The 18,587-nt window shown below is 47.0% G+C and overlaps 1 long non-coding RNA gene across 1 annotated transcript; it reads left to right on the top strand.

The window, feature by feature from the left end:
- Window positions 1-3,205: 3,205 nt before the first annotated feature.
- Window positions 3,206-12,905, top strand: LOC140691179 (uncharacterized). Its single transcript, XR_012066709.1, has 4 exons — window positions 3,206-3,352; window positions 3,567-3,657; window positions 4,480-4,599; window positions 12,625-12,905. It is a non-coding gene; the product is annotated as an uncharacterized lncRNA (long non-coding RNA).
- The last annotated feature ends 5,682 nt before the right edge of the window (window positions 12,906-18,587 follow it).

The raw sequence follows: 18,587 nt of genomic DNA, 5'->3' as shown, positions 1-18,587 counted from the left end.
GTTCCCCCTGGGTGCGGACTCACTGTGCGCAGTGGGGGCCTCAGCTGTGGGGCCATCCAAGGGGAGGAGGGGCCTGGGGGGCAGTTCACAGAACCCTGGACCCCGTGTGGTCCCGGGGGGGCAGCTGTGAGGTCCTGAGCCCCCAGGGAGGCGCTGAAAGAGGAGAGAGTAGCATATACAGGACTGAGATGGCCTGTGCTTGGGACAAAGGTGATGCCGAAAGGACAAGCTGGATGGTGGGCATCAGCAGAGGACACCTGGGAAATGACGAGGACTGGAGGAAGCAAGCTGCATCCCGGAGGGACCAGGCGAAGGCAGAGGATGGGAGCAGACCGGTGACAACACCCTCAGCACGCCAGCGTCCCTCCTCCCTTCCCCTTGACCAGGTCCAGGTCGGTCCGGGAGGGGGCTGTGGACTGGGAGTAATTAGCCAAAACACATTGTTTTAAGCTAGAGGCAGCAGACCCGCTTGAATGGTCCAGGCCAAGGTGTCCACAACAGGGTGCAAACGAGGACCCAGGAAGGCTCAGTCCTGGAGCGATGCTGGCGCTGCGTCCCAGCACAGGTGGATTTGTGGCAGACAAGCCCGTGACAGCCAACGTGATCCCTGTTCCCTCTGCAGCGCGGTTACTGTTTTGTTACAGTTGCATCCGAGTGTCGGGTGAGATGAAACCCGAAGGTGACGTGTTGGCAGCAGGAGCTACCATCGCTTACTTTGTAGGTGAACGACAGACAGGGTCTCTAAACAGTTACCGTGGGGGAGAGACGACGCCTCCGCCACGTACACGCTCAGTCCCGGGTGCAGCTGCTGTTCGCAGCGCGGAAACGCAGCCCGGCGCTGGCCGGGCTAAGTCCGAGCGCTTTGTGGGTGAGCTGGAGGTTTCAGTGAGTGCAGAGTTACCCTGGACCGTCTGACAAGCTGATGCCTCGCATGCGTACGCCGCTAATGTGCCCAGATCAATGGAAATATGGATGCCCCAGGATGCAGTGGGCAAGAAAAGCGGGACAATCTGACAGCCCCTTTCTGAGTGCAGCCCTGACGGGAAGCCTTTTCTTTACAGAAAAGGAATCAGCAGCTTGGAAGGGCTGCCGCTTGTGACATGTTCCCTTGACAGACTGAAGCCTGTTTGTCATCTGGGCTGTCACCCTTCAGGGTTTTAAATAGGAGGCTCCATAGGAAAGTTACATCACCCGCTGGCTCACAGCAGCCGCGGCGGAACGGAATGGGGGGCAGTGCGGAGGAGAAGCCGCCGTGAGGTGGAGGACGCGGCCCCGCTGGTCCGCCCCGTGATGGATTCTGGGCCTTCTGTCTCGTCATGCTCGAGCACACGACACGGGGGTGGGGACGCTGGCTTGAAGGGCTCTGTCAGTCAGGAGGCGAAAACTAATCCTGGAACAGTTGGGGGCAGAGCAGGAGAGAGAGAAGCAGGTTGTCCGCGGGGGCTGAGCCCTTGAGACGTGGAAATAGAGGGACCTCCTCCCCACCCTGTCCCCGACCTGCCTGATGCACGCAGCCCCTCCCCTTCACCCCCTGCCAGCTGAGACTGAGAGTCGAACTCAGCCCCCCTCTTCTGGGAAGGGATGCGGGTTCAGCCTCACAAGACTATCATCTGAGATGTGACAGTCACATGTCTGAGGTCACGTGAGGGTATGCGCTCTCTATAGCTGTCTTCTGGGCACCGCGTTGCTGGTTTAATTTGTACACTTTCCCAAGGAGGGTGACGTCCTTCACTGATCCGTCCAGCAGGGAGAAGCTACGTCAAGCAGAGGCCAGTCAGAGACCAGTCAGTCGAGGAAAGCCTCGCTCCGTGCAGGGGGTGCCGTCCCAAGAATTTACACGCACAGTCTGGTGATGAGCTTAATTTTAGAGCCCCTTGAGGAGCTGGCTATTGTAGAGTTCTGATGTCAGAGTGAAGAATTCTGCGGAGATGGGATGACTCACTGTTCTCCCTAATTTATCTGTTCTGTCAGTCTGAATGTTGCATACTGAGTTTTTCTTACTTCACTTACAGTACCCACATACTGCTGAGGCATCCAACGGCTTGAGGCAGAAAGAGACATTTTGGATGTAAGTTTTCACATCATCATTATTATTTAACTAAAAAGAAGTGCCTTGTTGATAGTTAACGGGCTGTCCTAAAGTGCATGGAGTTTTCATACGCTCGTGGTGGCCACCTTGCGTCGGGGAGGGGGCGGTGACAGCATTATCAGCATGACGGGTTGCACGTGGTGCCCACCATCAGTAGCTGCAAATGCACGTGAGACGATTGCTGGGACGCCACGCTGGGGTGCAGTGTGGCGGCAGCTCGACCAGTAGGAGAGCAGGCGCTGCTGGCCATCCCCAGCCATGACACACTCTTCACAGAGCGTCAGTGACCACTTCCCGTGTTTAATCCCTAGTCCCTGACTGGCCTCGGGTCCCTTCTTTTTCCAGCGCAGAGTCTGAGGACCAGGCGCACGACGTGGCTCGCCTGAGTCACACAGCAAGCTAGGGGCACAGCTGGAGACGATATGCAGGCGGCCTGACGCCTGCAAGGGTTTGCTTTCTCTGTGCCACAGCACCGTTTTACTTAGCGTTGCTTTGAGAAGTAAATGGTGTGAGCCAAGTAAACCTGGAGCCCCGGGAAGATGATGGCTGTGGCTGCCGCCCTAAGAGATAAGCTAGTTAACAATCAGCACCTGCCAGACTGAGGGTGATGAAGGAAGAAGCACAAAGGTGATTAAGACATGATTCCTTCGCTTGAGAGACAGACACTTGTAGGTACCTGAGATACAAGCCGGACCACGATGGATGCTCAAATAGGAGCCACAATCGGAGGGCATGGGGACGGGGGGACGGAGTCAAGCGAACGCGGACTGGACGCCTGAGAAGACTTTGAGGGCAGAATTTTAATAAAGCCTTGGGGTTGGCCAGGACTTTCACAGACACGAAAGGGCACAGATAAGTGAAGAGGCCAAGGCCCTTCAGGGGAGGCTTACGCAGGAACGGGGACGCCTGGCTCTGCCACTGGTATTATTCTGAGGCAATGAGGGACCAGGGGATCTTTTGAGCAGTATTGACAGCAAGGTTTTTCTGGCATTCTGGAAGCCAGACTGTAAAGGAATTTATAGAAGAGAGGATTCCATTATGGAGTTGCTGCAATTGTTGAAGCAGAAGATAGTAAGAACCCGGACCAGCTCAGAGACAGCACGGCTGAAAGCGGGCGGGGGTGCGAGGGGTGTAGTTAAGTCAGAATCATGGCATTTGACAAGGAACGAGGCGCAGAAGAGAGGCTAGCCCTTGGGTGAGGAGGAGGATGGTAATCACACTGACTCGTGTGCAGAGCCTTGGAAGTGCAGCTTTGAGGGGAAGGTGACGATATCCTTGGAGGAGGTGGGGCTGGTGAATTTCAAGATGAGAGACGCTCTTCATAACTTAAAAGAGAGCCAGAACTCACAAGGTTCCTTTGCACATTGAAGATTGCCCCTAGTTAACCCTGTTATCCCGTGGGTTCAGAGCTAGCGAGTAATTAGCTCTTTCTGTTACCAGAGGAGTGTTTTCTGACTTTTTTCTCTCTGTACAACAGGGTTCTTTTCTCCAGTGGTCATGGACATCAGAGACTTCCTTTGGGACTAGAAGGCATTCTGGCATTTCTACAGTATTTTACAGTATCAATGGTGGGTGTAAACGGATGAGTAACACTAACAGTCATACTGAAATGTGACTGGCAATGAATATGAAATACGGAATTTGGTAAAGAAGTCAGCCAGACTAAGGTGGAGAACTCATACCAGGCAGTCAAAAGCACGTTTTCAAACTAGAGAGTGGTAGATGATGGAGGAATGTCCAAGTTAAGAAGGAAAACGTGGATATGATAAGGCTGAAAATAGAAAATCATTATATTCCTGGGGAAATTACATAATGCAAAGAAGTCTCTGATGAGGTTTGTTCAGCATAAAAATTCTTGGTGAATTAAAATTGGGGAGATGCTCAAGTCAGGGAGACCTGTAAGGTTACTGCAATAGAGTAGAGAACTTGAAGAGTGTCGTAGCTAGTACGAGGAAACTCAACGTGTTCCTGTCAAGATTATCAAAAACCTCCAGTAAACAATATGATAGTCATTCACGGTCTTCATTTTATTTACTCTTTTAACATTTTGGATACTACCATCACTCCCTTACTTTTGGAAGTCATCTTTTAAGAAATATTTTAATTCAAGTATAATCTATATAAAGAGAAGTGCACAAATCAAACATGTACGTATAAATTAGTTTTCATGAAGTCAAAACTCGCATGGAACCACCATCCAGAGGAAGAAATAAGACATGAACCAAGACCACGCCCCTTCCTGTGTGCCCATCTGATCACCAGGGCTAATCTCTATCCTGAGCTCTACCACCATCAGTTAACTTCGCTTGTCTGGGTACCCTATGTAAATGGAATCATATATTGTGCATTCTTTTGTATCTGACTCCCAGTGTTCAATTATATGTCTGTAGGATGCACTTATGTTAAAGAAGATGTGGTGTATATATAATAAATACTACTCAGCCATAAAGAAGAAAGAAATGCCATCCACAGCAGCATGGATGCACCGAGAGATTATCATATTAAGTGAAGTAAGTCGGACAGAGACAAATATATTATATCACTTCTGTATGGAATCTAAAAAATGATACAAATTCCATTTACAAATTAAAAACAAACTCATGGACATAGAAAAAAAAAACTGGTTACCAGGGGAGAAAGGGGCAGGGAGGGATAGATTAGGAGTTTGGAATTAACAGATATACATTGCTATATAAAAATAGATAAACAGCAGAGACCTACATATAGCACAGGGAAATATATTCAGTCTCTTGTAATGAGCCATAATGGAAAAGAAACTGAAAATATATGTATGTGTATATATGTATAACTGAATTGCTTTGCTGTACACCTGAAACTAACATTGTAAATCAACTGCACTTCAAGTAAAAATAAAAATTGTTCATTCTCATCTCTGTGTAGTATTCTATCCCATAGATACATCATAATCTAAACATTGTAGTGTTCATAGATATTTGAGTTATTTCCAGTTTGCATCTAAAATAAATCGGGCTGCTATGAAAACCCTCATGTGTGTATTTTGGGGTATATATGTACACACTTCTATTGGATATTTACCTAGGAGTGGGATTTCTAGGTCATATATTCACCTTCAGGAAATACTGCAGAAGAGCTGTTATACCAGTTACACTCCCACGAGTGGCGTCTGCCAGCTCATTTCTCTGTCTCATCAACAACACTTGGTATTATTGGTCTTCTCAACGCAAGAGCCATGAGGTGATATTTTAGCATCTTGGTATTCAGGTTTCTCTGATGGCTAGATAAATTTCTTATGTGATTATTGCCACTTAGATATCATATTTTGTGAAATTTCTCTTCAAATCTTTTGCTTATTTTTAACTGAGGGTTTGTTGTTTTTCTTACTGATTTAAAGTTATTATTTATGTATTCTATATGTGAGTCCATTCTTGTTTCAATTACATATATTGCAAATATCCTCTTCTGCTCTATGGCTTAAGTTTTTACTTTCTTAGATGTGGAAACTGAGATTCTTAATTTTAACAAAGCCCACTTCATCAATCTTTTTCTCTTCATTAGTATCATTTATGTCTCTGCCTAATCAAGGTAATGTGGATAGTGTTCTTTTTATCTTCTAGAATCTTTGTTTTTATTTTAATCAGAGACTGAAATACATCTGAAATTTGCTTTTGAATATGGTGTGACCTAGGGAGTAAAAATTCATTTTTTCCCACATTGATATTAAATTTATTCAATGTCATTTATTGGAAAGGTTATCCTTTCTTCACACCACCACAGTACTACTTTTTGTAAACCAAATGGAAGTATGAAGACTTCTTTCTGGGTTCTCTAAAGTTCCTGCACAATATCACACTTTCTTAATTAGCATAGTTTAAAGCTCTGTAATGAGTCATTGTGTCCAGTAATTCAAGTCCCCCAACTTCTTGCTTTTTTCGGATGGCCTTGGTTATTTTCACTCTGTCACATTTTGATAATCAATTGGTCAATTTCCCTCCCCAAAATACTGCTGGGATCTTGATTTGGATCGCCTGGAATCTATGCATCAATTAGAAATGAATTAGCATATTCACAATATTGAGTCATTGAATCACCGATCTATAAACATGGCAAATTTCTTCATTTATTTGCAATTTCTTTAATTTCCTTTAATAATGATTTGTAGTTTTCTGTGTATAAATGCACATTTTTGCTAAATTATTCCTCAGTGTTTGATGTTATACAAAGTTGTAAATGATATGTTTTGTATTTTAATAATCTCATTGTTTGTTGATGGTACACAGAAATATGATTGATTTTTGTATAATTAACCTTATGTCCAATGACCTAGCTAAATCTGCATGTTAATTGTAGCAGTTGTTTCTCCATAGATTATTTAACGTTTTCTAGGCTCACCATCATGCCATCTGTGAATAATAAAGGTTTTATTTTTTTATTTCCAATCACGATAGCCCCCTTTTTCTTGCCTTATTGCACAGGCTATGACCGCCATTATAATGTTGAACAAAAGTGATGATAGTGCTTGTCCTTGTCGTGTCCTTGGTCCCAAATAAAAGTCTTCAAAATTTCATTAAATGTTATTGCCATAGTTTTATTGTTGATGATTTTTATCAAATTAAGAAATCTCCCTATGATTTCTGTTTTGATAAGGTTTTTAAAATTTTTTATATCACACATGGTTGTTGAATGTCATCAACTTTCTGCATCAGATGTTCCACATCTAATGAAATGATAATAGATATTTTTCATTCAGCTTACATATGTGCTGAATTATATTGATTATTTTATTTTGAATTTTTGAAACTGTGATTGTTAAAAAGGTGGCTTTACTTTTCATTTTTTTAATAATGTTTTTGTCACATTTGGGTAGAAAGTTATGTTGGCCTCATGAAGCTAGTTAGATCCAATCTGCTGTGAAATTCATCTATTGGACTTATAATTTCAGGACTTTGTTTTTCTGGTTCAAGACTTTCTGTTTGGTATGTTTATATAGGTTGCATTTTCTGGCGAAATTCTCTATCCTGTCACCATTTCCTTGAACGTATTAATTATTTAAAGTTCATTTCTGAAAACCCAAGTCAGTATCATCTGTGACTACTTCCTCCTGTTTCTGTTCCTGTTGGTTTGTCTTCTAATGTGTCTGGTAATATATGTTTTTAACTCTAGACCTTGAGTATGAAGAATTGAGGCTCTGAATGATGCCACCTTTCTGCAGAAGAGTTCACCTTACTCTCTGGCAGCCAACTTGAGTGGAAACAGATCACACTGATGCTATGAGAGAGTGAGGGAATGAAAAGCAGGGTTTCAGACTGCAAAGCTACTTTCCGAGATTTCTCACTCCTGGGGTATACCCTTCAAAGGTGCTGACCAAGACATGAATGTAGGCCCCTAAAACATTTATTGAATGAATAAATAAGGCTATGAACATTGGGATTAGAGGGGAAGAGCAACTGTAATGGGCAATTCAGAAACAGAAATATTTCTAAATAATGAATTGGACTCTCAGCTGTGTATCACGGTACTGCTGACAGCAGAGTCAGTCACTGAGCGCACGCTTGAGGTATTTGGAATGGAGACACGTAGAGGGAGAAGGCCGGGCAGGTCACGAGTTCTACTTTAAGTTGGATAATGTCGGGTGATATGAGATGATCCAAGGGCAGACTTACGTAGACAGTTAAGAATATGGGACATGGGCTGAGAGGTCTGAGCTTCAGGAGGGAAAAGGCGTCAGAGCTACTTTCCAGCCCCCAGGTTCCGTACGGAATGTGCAAATTTCATACGATTGTATAGATTTGACGGCTGTTTAGAATGGCATTTACGGACATAGCAAGAGAAATTTGGACTGAATGAGAAAAAGAACTAGAACTCAAAAATGATGCCTTCTGAAAAGCCCATCTATGAACTGAGCTCTCTCCTAAGTTCAAAGAGATTTTGGATGAACGAGCAGAAGATAGTTGTTCATTTTTCTGGGAGGAAACCCGCAAGGGGATATCTTTTCTACTTGTTTTCCTTGTAATCTCAGGACTGCTAAGCACGGTAAGAGGGAACGCATTCCTTCATGAAAGAAATAATCTTCATTGGTTCTTTAATACTCCCTATAAAGGCTTCTGACAATTTTTATGGTCTTTCACTGGTTAACCTGTTCCCTATCAGTAAAGCTGTTCATTATTTTGTCTTCCTGCGTATCTACATATTGATAAAATACATAATTCGGGACCAGAGTAGGGAGTTTAGCTGCAAGATTCACCTGCACTGCCTAGTGGACATTCTGTTGAGAGTTACCAAAGCACATAGATCTATTTCGGAGACCACAACTTTCTGTTGCAGGTCTGTGTATATTCCCGGGGAGAAATCTTCTAGACAGTCTCAGTGATGGCTCAGGATCGCATTTCTCTTTCTGAGAGTTTGCTAGATCAGGGATCCACGTATTTGTGTTTTCAGCTGAGCTTCCAGCGTGAACTGTCACGCTGGTTCCAGGGTCCTGTTAGTATCCTGGATTCTGCAACAGATGTTTCTAGGTCTCATGAAAATATTGAACAAACATCAAGGAAAGATGTTTTACAACCCGAAGCTAATGCAGAGGGTCGTTAACATTGTTATTACAGACAATCCGAATGATTTAGCCAAGACCTTTGACAAGGGGATAGACCTGTCTGTGAATAGCAGGCTGTTTATTGCCCATGCTGTTAATTAGATGGAGGGTAAGGATGGGGATGGGAGGGAGTGTCTGCTCCAAAGAGTTTTAGGTGGTGAGAGGATGAGCTAACAGATCACAATGACTCCATCGTAGCTGGCCAATTCAGTGCCCAGGTCAGGCTGTGGGGACGGGACAGCGAAAGACTGCCCTCAGGTCGTCTGATTGCTTTACCTCCAAACTGGAATTGCATCTTCTCCCCGAGTTCTCCTTCATGTAAACTCTAGGAAAAACATGTATCATTTTTACTGTTGTTGACACAGCCTTGCCATGATTTTAGGCATCTGAGCTTGATGAAAATCTCTGCCTCTCTCTATTTGACCATCACCATCACTGAGTTATTTCTTCCTGATGGTACTGGATGGTGTAACTGTTACAGGAGTAACTGGAGTCTTGAGTTGAACTGCACTTTGGTAAAATGAGTGAGAAATTCTGGGTGATTACTATACAGTAGTTTTTTATTAAAAAGTAAAAGCATACTTATTTAGAAAAATTTAAAACAACTAACCTCCCTTAATGAACAACTTTGGGAACAAATCAAATAATACCAAAATGCTTGATAAATGACCAAGAAAAAGAAAAAGATGCACACATAGGCACACAAGAGTCAGGCATTGTTTTTCTTTCTTTCTTTTTTAAATTTTTTTTTTTTGAGGTACAGTCAGTGACAGTGTGTCAGTTTCTGGCGTACAGCACAATGTCCCAGTCATACACATATATACACGTATTTGTTTTCATATTCTTTTTCATTAAAGGTTATTACAAGATACTGAATACAGTTCTTTCTTAGTGAACTTGTAACCCATTTATCTGTCTTTTAAGCCTGTTCACAGCTCAGCTTTATATAAAGCCACTGACATCCTCTGTAACAGTGTAGCAAGTTTCCATTGTCCCTTGTTCCGTCTCTTGAACGCCTCACAGCTGGGATGCTGAGTCACTGTCCTTGTCTCTTTTTCTTTCTGCCTGTGCAGTTTCTCCATTCTTAAAGCACTGTAGCTCATTCTTGAGCCTGGCTCCCCATTTCTTGGTGGTTGGACGATGACAAATGTCAGTGGTAATCTACAAGTTCACAACACTGTTTGAATTCTTCTTATCGCATGTCAGATCCATTTCCTAATGCTTTAAGTGCATGATCTAATACTCATAGGAATTCAGTTTCCAGTTTTTGGAGGAAGATACTCAGGCTCACAGAGATCAGATAACTGGCTGTCCCCCCCTGGAGTGAATGGCACAGCTGAGGTTGAGCACACCTTATTTTTCTCTGAATTCCCCAACGCTGCTGTAAGCCCTTCAGCTCTGATGTGCCTGCAAACCACCAGTGATTTTTGTTGCGGTGCAGATTCTGATGCTGGGGTCTGGGAGGGGGCGGGCTAGGATTCTGCATTTTTACCAAGCTCCCTGGGGAGGGGCTGTAGCGGGTCCCGCATCGCCTTGGAGTGATAAGGCCAAGACAGAATTCCTTTTTCCTTGAGCAAGAGGCTGGGTAGGGTACTTGGAGGATATCCTCACATCATCTAAAATCTGAAAGTGTCTCCTCGACTCCATCCCGTTGCATTTTCTGAGTCCCAAAGGGGAAATAAATTCAGTCTCCTTTCTCTCTGCCTCCATTTCAACAGACAGTCCCTGTGGACTTTCTCTGTGGCAGAGGGTCTAGTGCAGGCCGCTGCTCCTCTGTTTCTCAGCAAACACCCCCGGATGATGAGATGCCATTGGGCAAGGGGACAACTTTTGATCTTTTTAGAAAGTCACTCTATTGTTTGCTTCAAAAATGCCCTGAGGCTGCCAGTTCCCCCAATTGAGGCTTTAAACATACGATGTCCATTTATCTATTTTCAGTCCTTTCAAATTCCTTCTCATTCTTGTGATTTGGGACAGGGGTGAGGGCAGCACCTGAATGGCTGCCACTCGCCATTCATTATCCCCCAGATCTCTATTAAGCCAGAGCATTTTTTCCCAATTGTTTCTTTCCTTCTAGGGATAAAGACCTCCCTTCACCCATCATGCCTCTGATCATTTTGCTGCCCTTTTCTGAAACTTCACTTTGTTGGCTCTGCTTTCTTTGACGCAAAGATGATCAAAGCAGCTCTAAGCACGCCAGCAATTTTTACAATAAATAGCATTTTCTGTGTTATTTTTCATCCCCATTTTAATGCAGCTCACTAGCCTTGCTTGTTCTTTAAACTGTCCCTGTGCATTTTCTATGGCTTTATATCAAACAGAAGAGTCACTTCAGATTACATCGGACTGCTTGCCCCATCCCAGGTTCGCTTTAGCTGAATGTTGAGGTTGGAGAGATACAGTAAATGATCTTCTCCACAATGGTTTCGTTTTCCTTTATTTTTCCTTTCTGGAGTTTCTTGGAAGCACAGTGGTCTGCCCTGACCAGAAGTAAATGTGAGAAGAATGGAGAACTTGGAGTTTTTCAAGCCTTCATCCAGGCATAGCCACTCCCATCAACCACATAGTGATCCCAAAGCCTGTGTTTCCCCCCTTTCTGGGCCTTCCCTGTGGATAATTGCATCTATTTCTGCTTTTCCAACGTCAGCTTACTCTCATTACTATGACTACATGCCACGATTCCCATTAAAGGCTAAAATTTCCTGAGCACTGACTCTGCGCCAGGCATATTTTAAGAACATCACTCGTGTTAACTCATTGGGTCCTCTACACAACTCAGTAGGTGAGTTCAACTATTATTCCATTTTATAGATGAGGAAATCAAGGCACAGAGAGGCCCATGACTAGACCAAGGTCACACACACAGATCAGAAGTGGAGGGGGCAGGACTGAACTCAGACCCTCTGGCTCTGGAGCCTGAATTCCTCACTGGGTAGCAGTCAGTGCATTAAATGCTCTGCACACATGATCCAAGTTTGGGTAGCAGTGTGTCTCACTGGAGGGACTCCGTGCTTCATTCAAATCAAGCTGTGTCTCAGTCTTTCAGGAAGACTTTATTGATTAACATAAAGGCGTGAGCGAAGCCCAGAGGTTCCAGCTACACGTCGTGAGGTCAATGCCGTGCTTGTCACACTTGGTATAAAGGGCTTTACCTCCCGGAGCTTCCCTGTGGACACTGGGGTCCTTGAGGGCGGGGCCTGAGGTTCACTCATCTGTGAACCAGCCTGCGACGGCCCCTAAGGGAGGTCCCGGCACGCGTCCGTCCAGGGCTCCGGAGCCGAGTCAAAGCCGCGCGGAGTCTGAGAGGCGGCTGAGCGGGCGGCTGGGTGGGGGGCCTGGCCGGCTCCGTCCCGCGCCGCCCGGGCCTGGAAGGGAGCTCCTCGCGGGCCGGACTCTCCGAGCGGCTTCCCCTCTCTCTGCGGGGTGCGCGGTCCTCGCTCGGCCCGTGCCCGGCGCCTTCCGCCCCTTCCTCTGGCCGAACGTGCCTGTCCTTAGCTGGGGAGAGCGGGGTCGGGCTTCCGCGTCACTGCTGACGGCACAGAGCCCGAGGGCTGGGCTCAAACCTCCTTTTGTAGCTATAATTTAACACACAGTCACCGTCAGGACCGAACGCTCCCACCCGGTTCATCCAAGAAGCCAACGGCACTGACTCCGTTCCCTGTGACCTCGCGCCGTGGCCTCGGAGGGGCCTCCTGCCCGGCTGTGGCCCGGCGCTGCTAGAGGCGCCGAGGAAGGCGGCCCCGTCCCACTTTACATGCCCACCTCAAGTCCCCGGTGGGTGTGGGGTTAGTCAAGACGCCTCGGTGACCCTGTCACACCCCCAGCGTGTCCCTCAGCGTTCTGGGAGGACAGTTGTTACCATGTGAAGGTCCTCAGTTAATGAGGCTTCATGGATAAAATGCCAAACACGATGCAAAAGCACAATAATCATTTAAGCCATGTGTGTTCCCTTCCCCTTGTTCTTCAGTTTCCTCTCCTGCCTCTAGTTCATCTTCACACTGAACTCTGAGCCGAGACAGTGGACGCGGCTATGTTTGCCTACAGAAGGCGAAGCCGACGCAGAAAAAGACTTGCCTACGGCAACAGCTCAGATCACAGGCCTGGCACCGGGCTCAGTAACGACCACTCAGAACAGCCTTTACTCTCCAAAAAGTATGTCCACTCTCCATGGTGGGGACTTGGAATCCAAGTGCAAACACAACATCATATCTGCAAGTGTTTAAAATAAAGTGGTAACAATAATGGTGATACTTGCAATGATAATGAAGATTCATGTGCTGGGCTGTTTACTGGCCATGTCACTCAGAGCACGGCTATGGGCCTCCTGCTGAGTGCCGTTTCACGGGTTCAGTAGAAGGTGAAATCAGTAGGAACTCTTTCAGTTACAAGTAACAGGGGTTTGCTTTATATTTTATTATGTCAAAGATGTGGTGGTCGGCAGTGGCTCATGTTGGTTCAACAGCTCAGTGAGGTTCGGGCTCAGTTCAGCGTGTGTGTAATTCTGTTCACCTCCTCATTGTCACAAGATGGCTACCACAGCGCCAAGAATCAGGTCTGCATTCCAGTTAGGAAATAAGGGGCAGCATGGGGCATTTCTCTCACCAGGGAGAAAAAGCCTTCCCTGTTACATCTCTTTGACTGGAGTGGGATTAATGTCCCCCCACCCCAGATTAAGGGCCAAGCTCAAGTTTCCTAAAATCAGAGGACCCCCTCTGAGTCCTAAACAAACGTGGGGTGAGGTTCTGCCTGTGAGCAAGGAAAACTGGCGTTTAGGAAGGCGGTTAACAGTGCCTAACACAAAAGAACGCTGGTCCAGAAAGGAAATGAACAGAAGCTGGTTCTTTTCCTCCCAATGGCTAACTGAGGCCATCGTAAAAGTCCGCATGCCTCTGCTTTCTTACCCGTAAATTAAAGACAACACTAGCCTGCTCTTCTCATAGGGAGGAAGTGAGGGAATATACATATGAAGAGATATTTTGGAGATTACAGAGAACCGTGAAAAGCAAATTATTATATTTAGGGCATTCTTTTCATTTTGGGAGGGGTGTTAGAGAGACATAAAACCGTCTCTTCCTGGTGGAAGTCATACCCAGTAGGAAACCCAAACTGTCCGTATGTGAAATTGGGAATAATCTAAGGTTTAACTATAAACTCAAGAAAACAATAGTGAAGTAATTACCAGTAGCGCAAAGAGACAATAGAAAGTCATGGCTGAGACTAAAGGATTTACAGTTACGCATTTCTGAGCTGAAGTCCCAGATTCAGCCCATCTTAGTCGTGTGATCTTGGGCAATTCACTTACCCTGTTTTTTTAATATATATTTTTATTGGAGTATAGTCAGTTTACAATGTTGGGTTAGTTTCTGGTAGACAGCACAATGCTTCAATTATACATGAACGTACGTGTATGCGTTTTCATATTCTTTTCCCCGTAAGTTACTACAAGATATTGCATATAATTTCCTGTGCTACAGTATGAACTTGTTGTTTATCTGTTTTACATATATTAGTATCTGCAAATCTTAAACTCCCAATTTATCCCTCCCCACCGCCTTCCCCCTGGGAACCGTAAGTTTGCTTTCTATGTCTGAATTCTCTTATCTTTTGAGTCTTTCCTCATCTGTAAAACAGAAAAAAATTCCTTCCTCACGGTGCTTTACGATTTTAAGTCAAATGAAATATACACAGAATACTTAGTACAGGGTCTGGCAAAGGAGAGAAACTCAGTAGATGTTAATTAACAAATAGTCATTAAGTGATTTACTAGAAATTTCTAGAGGAAATTTCTCTTTCCTCATGATAGTGGTTCCTCCATCCCTTATGGAAGCAGGCGTCCTTGTGTCCCTGGGAAATGGCCGCCTTTTAACATGTTGAGCAGGTGCTGAATGATCTCAGTCCTCAGCCAGGGTCCCTGGAGCTCTGTATTAACCTTTTCCCAGGATGGTTATTGACAGTTTACCCTTAGTCTTTGCTTCCTGCCTCTTAACTGGTTTTGTATTTGCCAGGAGGCGGTGCTTCTAGCCCAAGGCTTCAAATGAACTCATCCCCCTCTTTGTCTGAATCTTGGTCTCTTGTTACATTGAGTGAAAATGACCCAAACTGGGGTTTCCCTGAGCCTGGAAGAGAGCAGGGGATGGGAGGTGGCAAAATGTCAAAAGATCAATCAGAAAAAGAGAGAACTGCCCCCCCGACCAAGGCCTCCTCTGTCCTGTGTGCAGCTCCCATTTCACTCCCAGTAAGACAGCTCACAAACTGGGGAGAAAAGGAAGAAGTTGATCAAGTGCCTTTTGGGTTTGGGGCATGATCCTGTCCATCTGAAAAAAAATGTATTTAACATGTGAAGGCTATCACCTGGAGACTCAGTCTGGGACCGCTTCACTTCGTCAGAAATATAATCCGGAAGGGAGCTGCCACAGTGGCAGACTGCAGTTTCAATTAGAACTGCGGGAGGGCTGGACCACAGGGAAGAGGGTTTTAAGCCTTGGTGGTCACAGGGGAGGCTGTGCAGACCCTTCTTGGCTGTGAAACAGGACAGAATTTCAGGCGATGTTGCTGCTGGCTGTCTCAGCATCTCTCAGCTCATCCTTCTTCCCAGCCTCAGTGCCTTCTTCCCTCCTCGCCTCCTGGCCCGAAAAGGCAACGCACCAGCAATCCCAGACCTGTGGCCAGGTGGGCTCTGCAGAAGCCTTTGAGGGACGGATGGGCTTCGAATGGGCCTGCAGCCCTAAGGCGCCCACCAAGCTGTAGCCTCCTGCACCCAGACCAGTCTGGAGGGTGGGATGCGCTGGTCCTCTTGCAGCTGCTGTTCATCTCCAGACCGTGAATTCTCTAACTGGGCTTTGCACCTGCTCTTTCTTACCAGCTCCTCCAGCAAAGACTCAGAGTGGACCTCAGGTCCTCGGCATGGACACGGAGTAGGTCCTGCTGCAGGTGGGCGGCCCCCCTGGGAAAGCCCAGCAGCCCCGGGCCCAGCCGCTGCCCTGGCGCCAACCGGAGCCCTACGGGGAGCCTGCTCCGGCCTGCCGACCTCCAGGGCCCGTCCCAGAATCGCATCAGCTTCCTCCTCTCGGCTTCCACTCTGTCACTCTCCTCCCCAAGACCCCCAGAATGGAAGACTGAGTGCGCTTTGGGGCCAGCCCTCCTGGCCTGTGAGTAATGACATTTTTCTGTAGGAACTTTCAGATCCATCCAGATCCAAGCTGGACCACCAAACCCCGGGGGGACTCAGCTGTGGCCTCGTGCCAGGAGTTGGAACAGACATACCTGGTGCAAATCCTGACTCTGCCAAGTACTAACCGTCCTAACTGCGTGTCCTTCAGCAAGTCACTGCCTTCTCCGATGCCTGGCTCCTCATCTGGGGATGGAGATAATGAAACCTTACTCTGAGGTCATCCAAGTGACACACTCAGAGCCGTGTCTGGCCCAGAGGAATTGCCAATACAGTGTACCCGCAGTGCAATAATAGATGGTTCAGGGAGGTAAATCTTTCTTATCCCGTGCCTTCAAGTAGCAATACCTGACTACAATTTAAAACATGGTTTTAAACGTTACAATAAACATCGATGCATGGTGGAGCAGAGTACAACCTTCATACACATTTTTAAGATAAAGCAGGTGACTTCCAAAACCTTGGTCGTGCCTGTTGTGTGCTGCCTCGGGCTCCCCTTCTGACAGCCTGGGGGTAGGAGCTTTTTTCTCTGCTGTTTGAGGTATTTCAAAGACTTGAGCAATGAACAATAAAGCTTAAGTCAGGAAGAGAAGAATGCAGGAAATATATTTGCAGGGAGTAGATCCACGTGTGAGCTACAGACCGTGAAGAAAGAGATTCAGAGTGTTCTTGGCTGTTTTCACGATCATTTACCCCTGTTTCCTTCGCAGCTCTGTCCAGCCCTCCCTATCCAACAAATACTCCCATCGTGGCTTCAGGGGAAACACAGAGAAGCCCAGTTAGGAAGCCCTTTGAGCAGGGATCAGTTTCTTAAACTCTTTATACCTCAGTTTCCTCATCTGGAAAATGAGCTTGTAATACTTATCCCGCAGAGCTGCAGTGGAGTTAGATACATGTCTCTAAGTCATCTAGTACATCTCCTGGCCCTTCTCAGCATTACTACTCCTACGTCCCTGGCCCTGGCTGCCTCTACCAACGACCTGGGACACTGTCACTGTGATATTCTCCTAGCTGGTCCCTGTTTCTGATCTCTCTGCACCCCTTGCCCCTGCCTCCACTAACCCCAGGGCAGCCAGAATGGTCTTTGAAGAACTGAGCTGCCCCTAGGACAGCTCCTGGTGGACAGAGTGGAGAAGGTGGACTGGTCAGTGAGAGCTGAGCTCCCGCTGCACACAGGACACCTCTGGGGGACGCCCTCCCAGCCTCTGTTCAGGTCTGGCCGCGGCAGGGGTCCAGGGCAGTGACCGACCACCTTCCCTCTGCCCACAGATCTGCAGGGAAGCCCATTCTTGTCCGTTCTTACTCGTTCTTACTGCACATGACTCAGAGAGCCACTTTAAAGCAAAGGATGAGACTTGCATGTAGGCATTAGACACAGAAACAGTCTCCCTGAGCAGGAAGCCACGCGGCGCATAATTGCTGTAAGTATCTAAGGGGTCAGGCCTCTGCTACCCAGCGAGGCTGGAAACCAGCTTTTTCATCATAAAGGAATGAGCTGCCAATGATTTTCATAGCTTGATTAACGCTCTTCAAACCCATCTCCATTGGGTGCAGAAGCGAAGCCTGGGGAAGATGGATGTTTCCTATTACTTGATGTAATGACTGTGAGGCGGGCTAATGAAACCTTTACAGCCCGAGTTTACAGAGAAAAAACCAACACACACAGATCAATACCTGAGTTACAGTTCGAATGCACTGATAAATGGATGACAGGCTGCGGGCCTGGCCTCCGCACGGGGAAGGTGGGCCGGGGAGAGGGCGGGGGCGTGCTGGGAGGGAGCTGTCGATGCAAGAAGATGAAGAAAGGTCCATGGTTGGACTGGTGGGGCCCCAGGGTGCCGAGAAGAGGTGATCTGAGCATGTGGGGGTCCAGGAGAATGGAGGGACCAGACACCCAGGAGGTGAGAGCCGGCTTCCGTCGTGAAGGCATTGCGCCCAGAAGTGAGGGATGCTGGTGCCCTGCGGCCGACGGCAAACGGCTTTGGTGGTGCACTCGTGATGAGGCTGGGCGGCCCTCTGCCCTCACTGTCCTTTCTGCTAATTAAAACCTCACCCCACGGTTTCCATTCCCAGTGCTCGTTAAGATTTTCTTGCGGTGACGCAGGCATCCTTTGGTTTCCCGTGTCCTGGGTTCAGATCCCCGACAAGGAGGGACGGCATCTGCGCTCAGCTCGGCCTCTGTCCCGCTGCCGCTCAGAAGCCCCCTGGGGTCAGGTGACACCGCCTGCTGGCTGGGACAGCCAAGAAAGTCTAGCTTCTGGCACATCACCCATTCATCTTCTCAGACAGTGTTCCTTGCACAACTGTGGCCCAAGAGGGAATGTACACGGGAAAAATTCATAGCTTTGGCAGAAAACCCCTCACCTCCTCCAAGTCCGGAGTCTTCGCTGACATTCAGGAGGCTGCTGTGCCCCCCTCCACCCCGCCACCCGAGCGCCGACTCCCCAGCCCACTCTTGTTTGCGTTTCTTGGCTTGTCCCAGCTCTGATGCAGGAAAGGAATTTTTGTGTGTTTTCTCATTGTGTGTCTCCGGCTCTTCAAGCCCCATCCGGTACGCAGCAGGAGCTCAGAGGATGCCCGTCCAAGGAGGAAATGAACGAGGATTGGCCCCACAGGGAGCCAGCTCACAGCCACTGCCCTGCATCTCAGTTTTCTGACCTGGAAAATGGGGATGATAATCCCTACTTTATCTTTCAGGTGGACTCACATACGTACAGTGAAAAATATGAAACACTACATTTAATCGGGCCACACGTTTTCCT

This window comes from Vicugna pacos, chromosome 33 (genome assembly GCF_048564905.1).
Source record: "Vicugna pacos chromosome 33, VicPac4, whole genome shotgun sequence".
Lineage (NCBI taxonomy): Eukaryota > Metazoa > Chordata > Mammalia > Artiodactyla > Camelidae > Vicugna > Vicugna pacos.
This window is presented reverse-complemented; position numbering and strand designations above follow the sequence as displayed.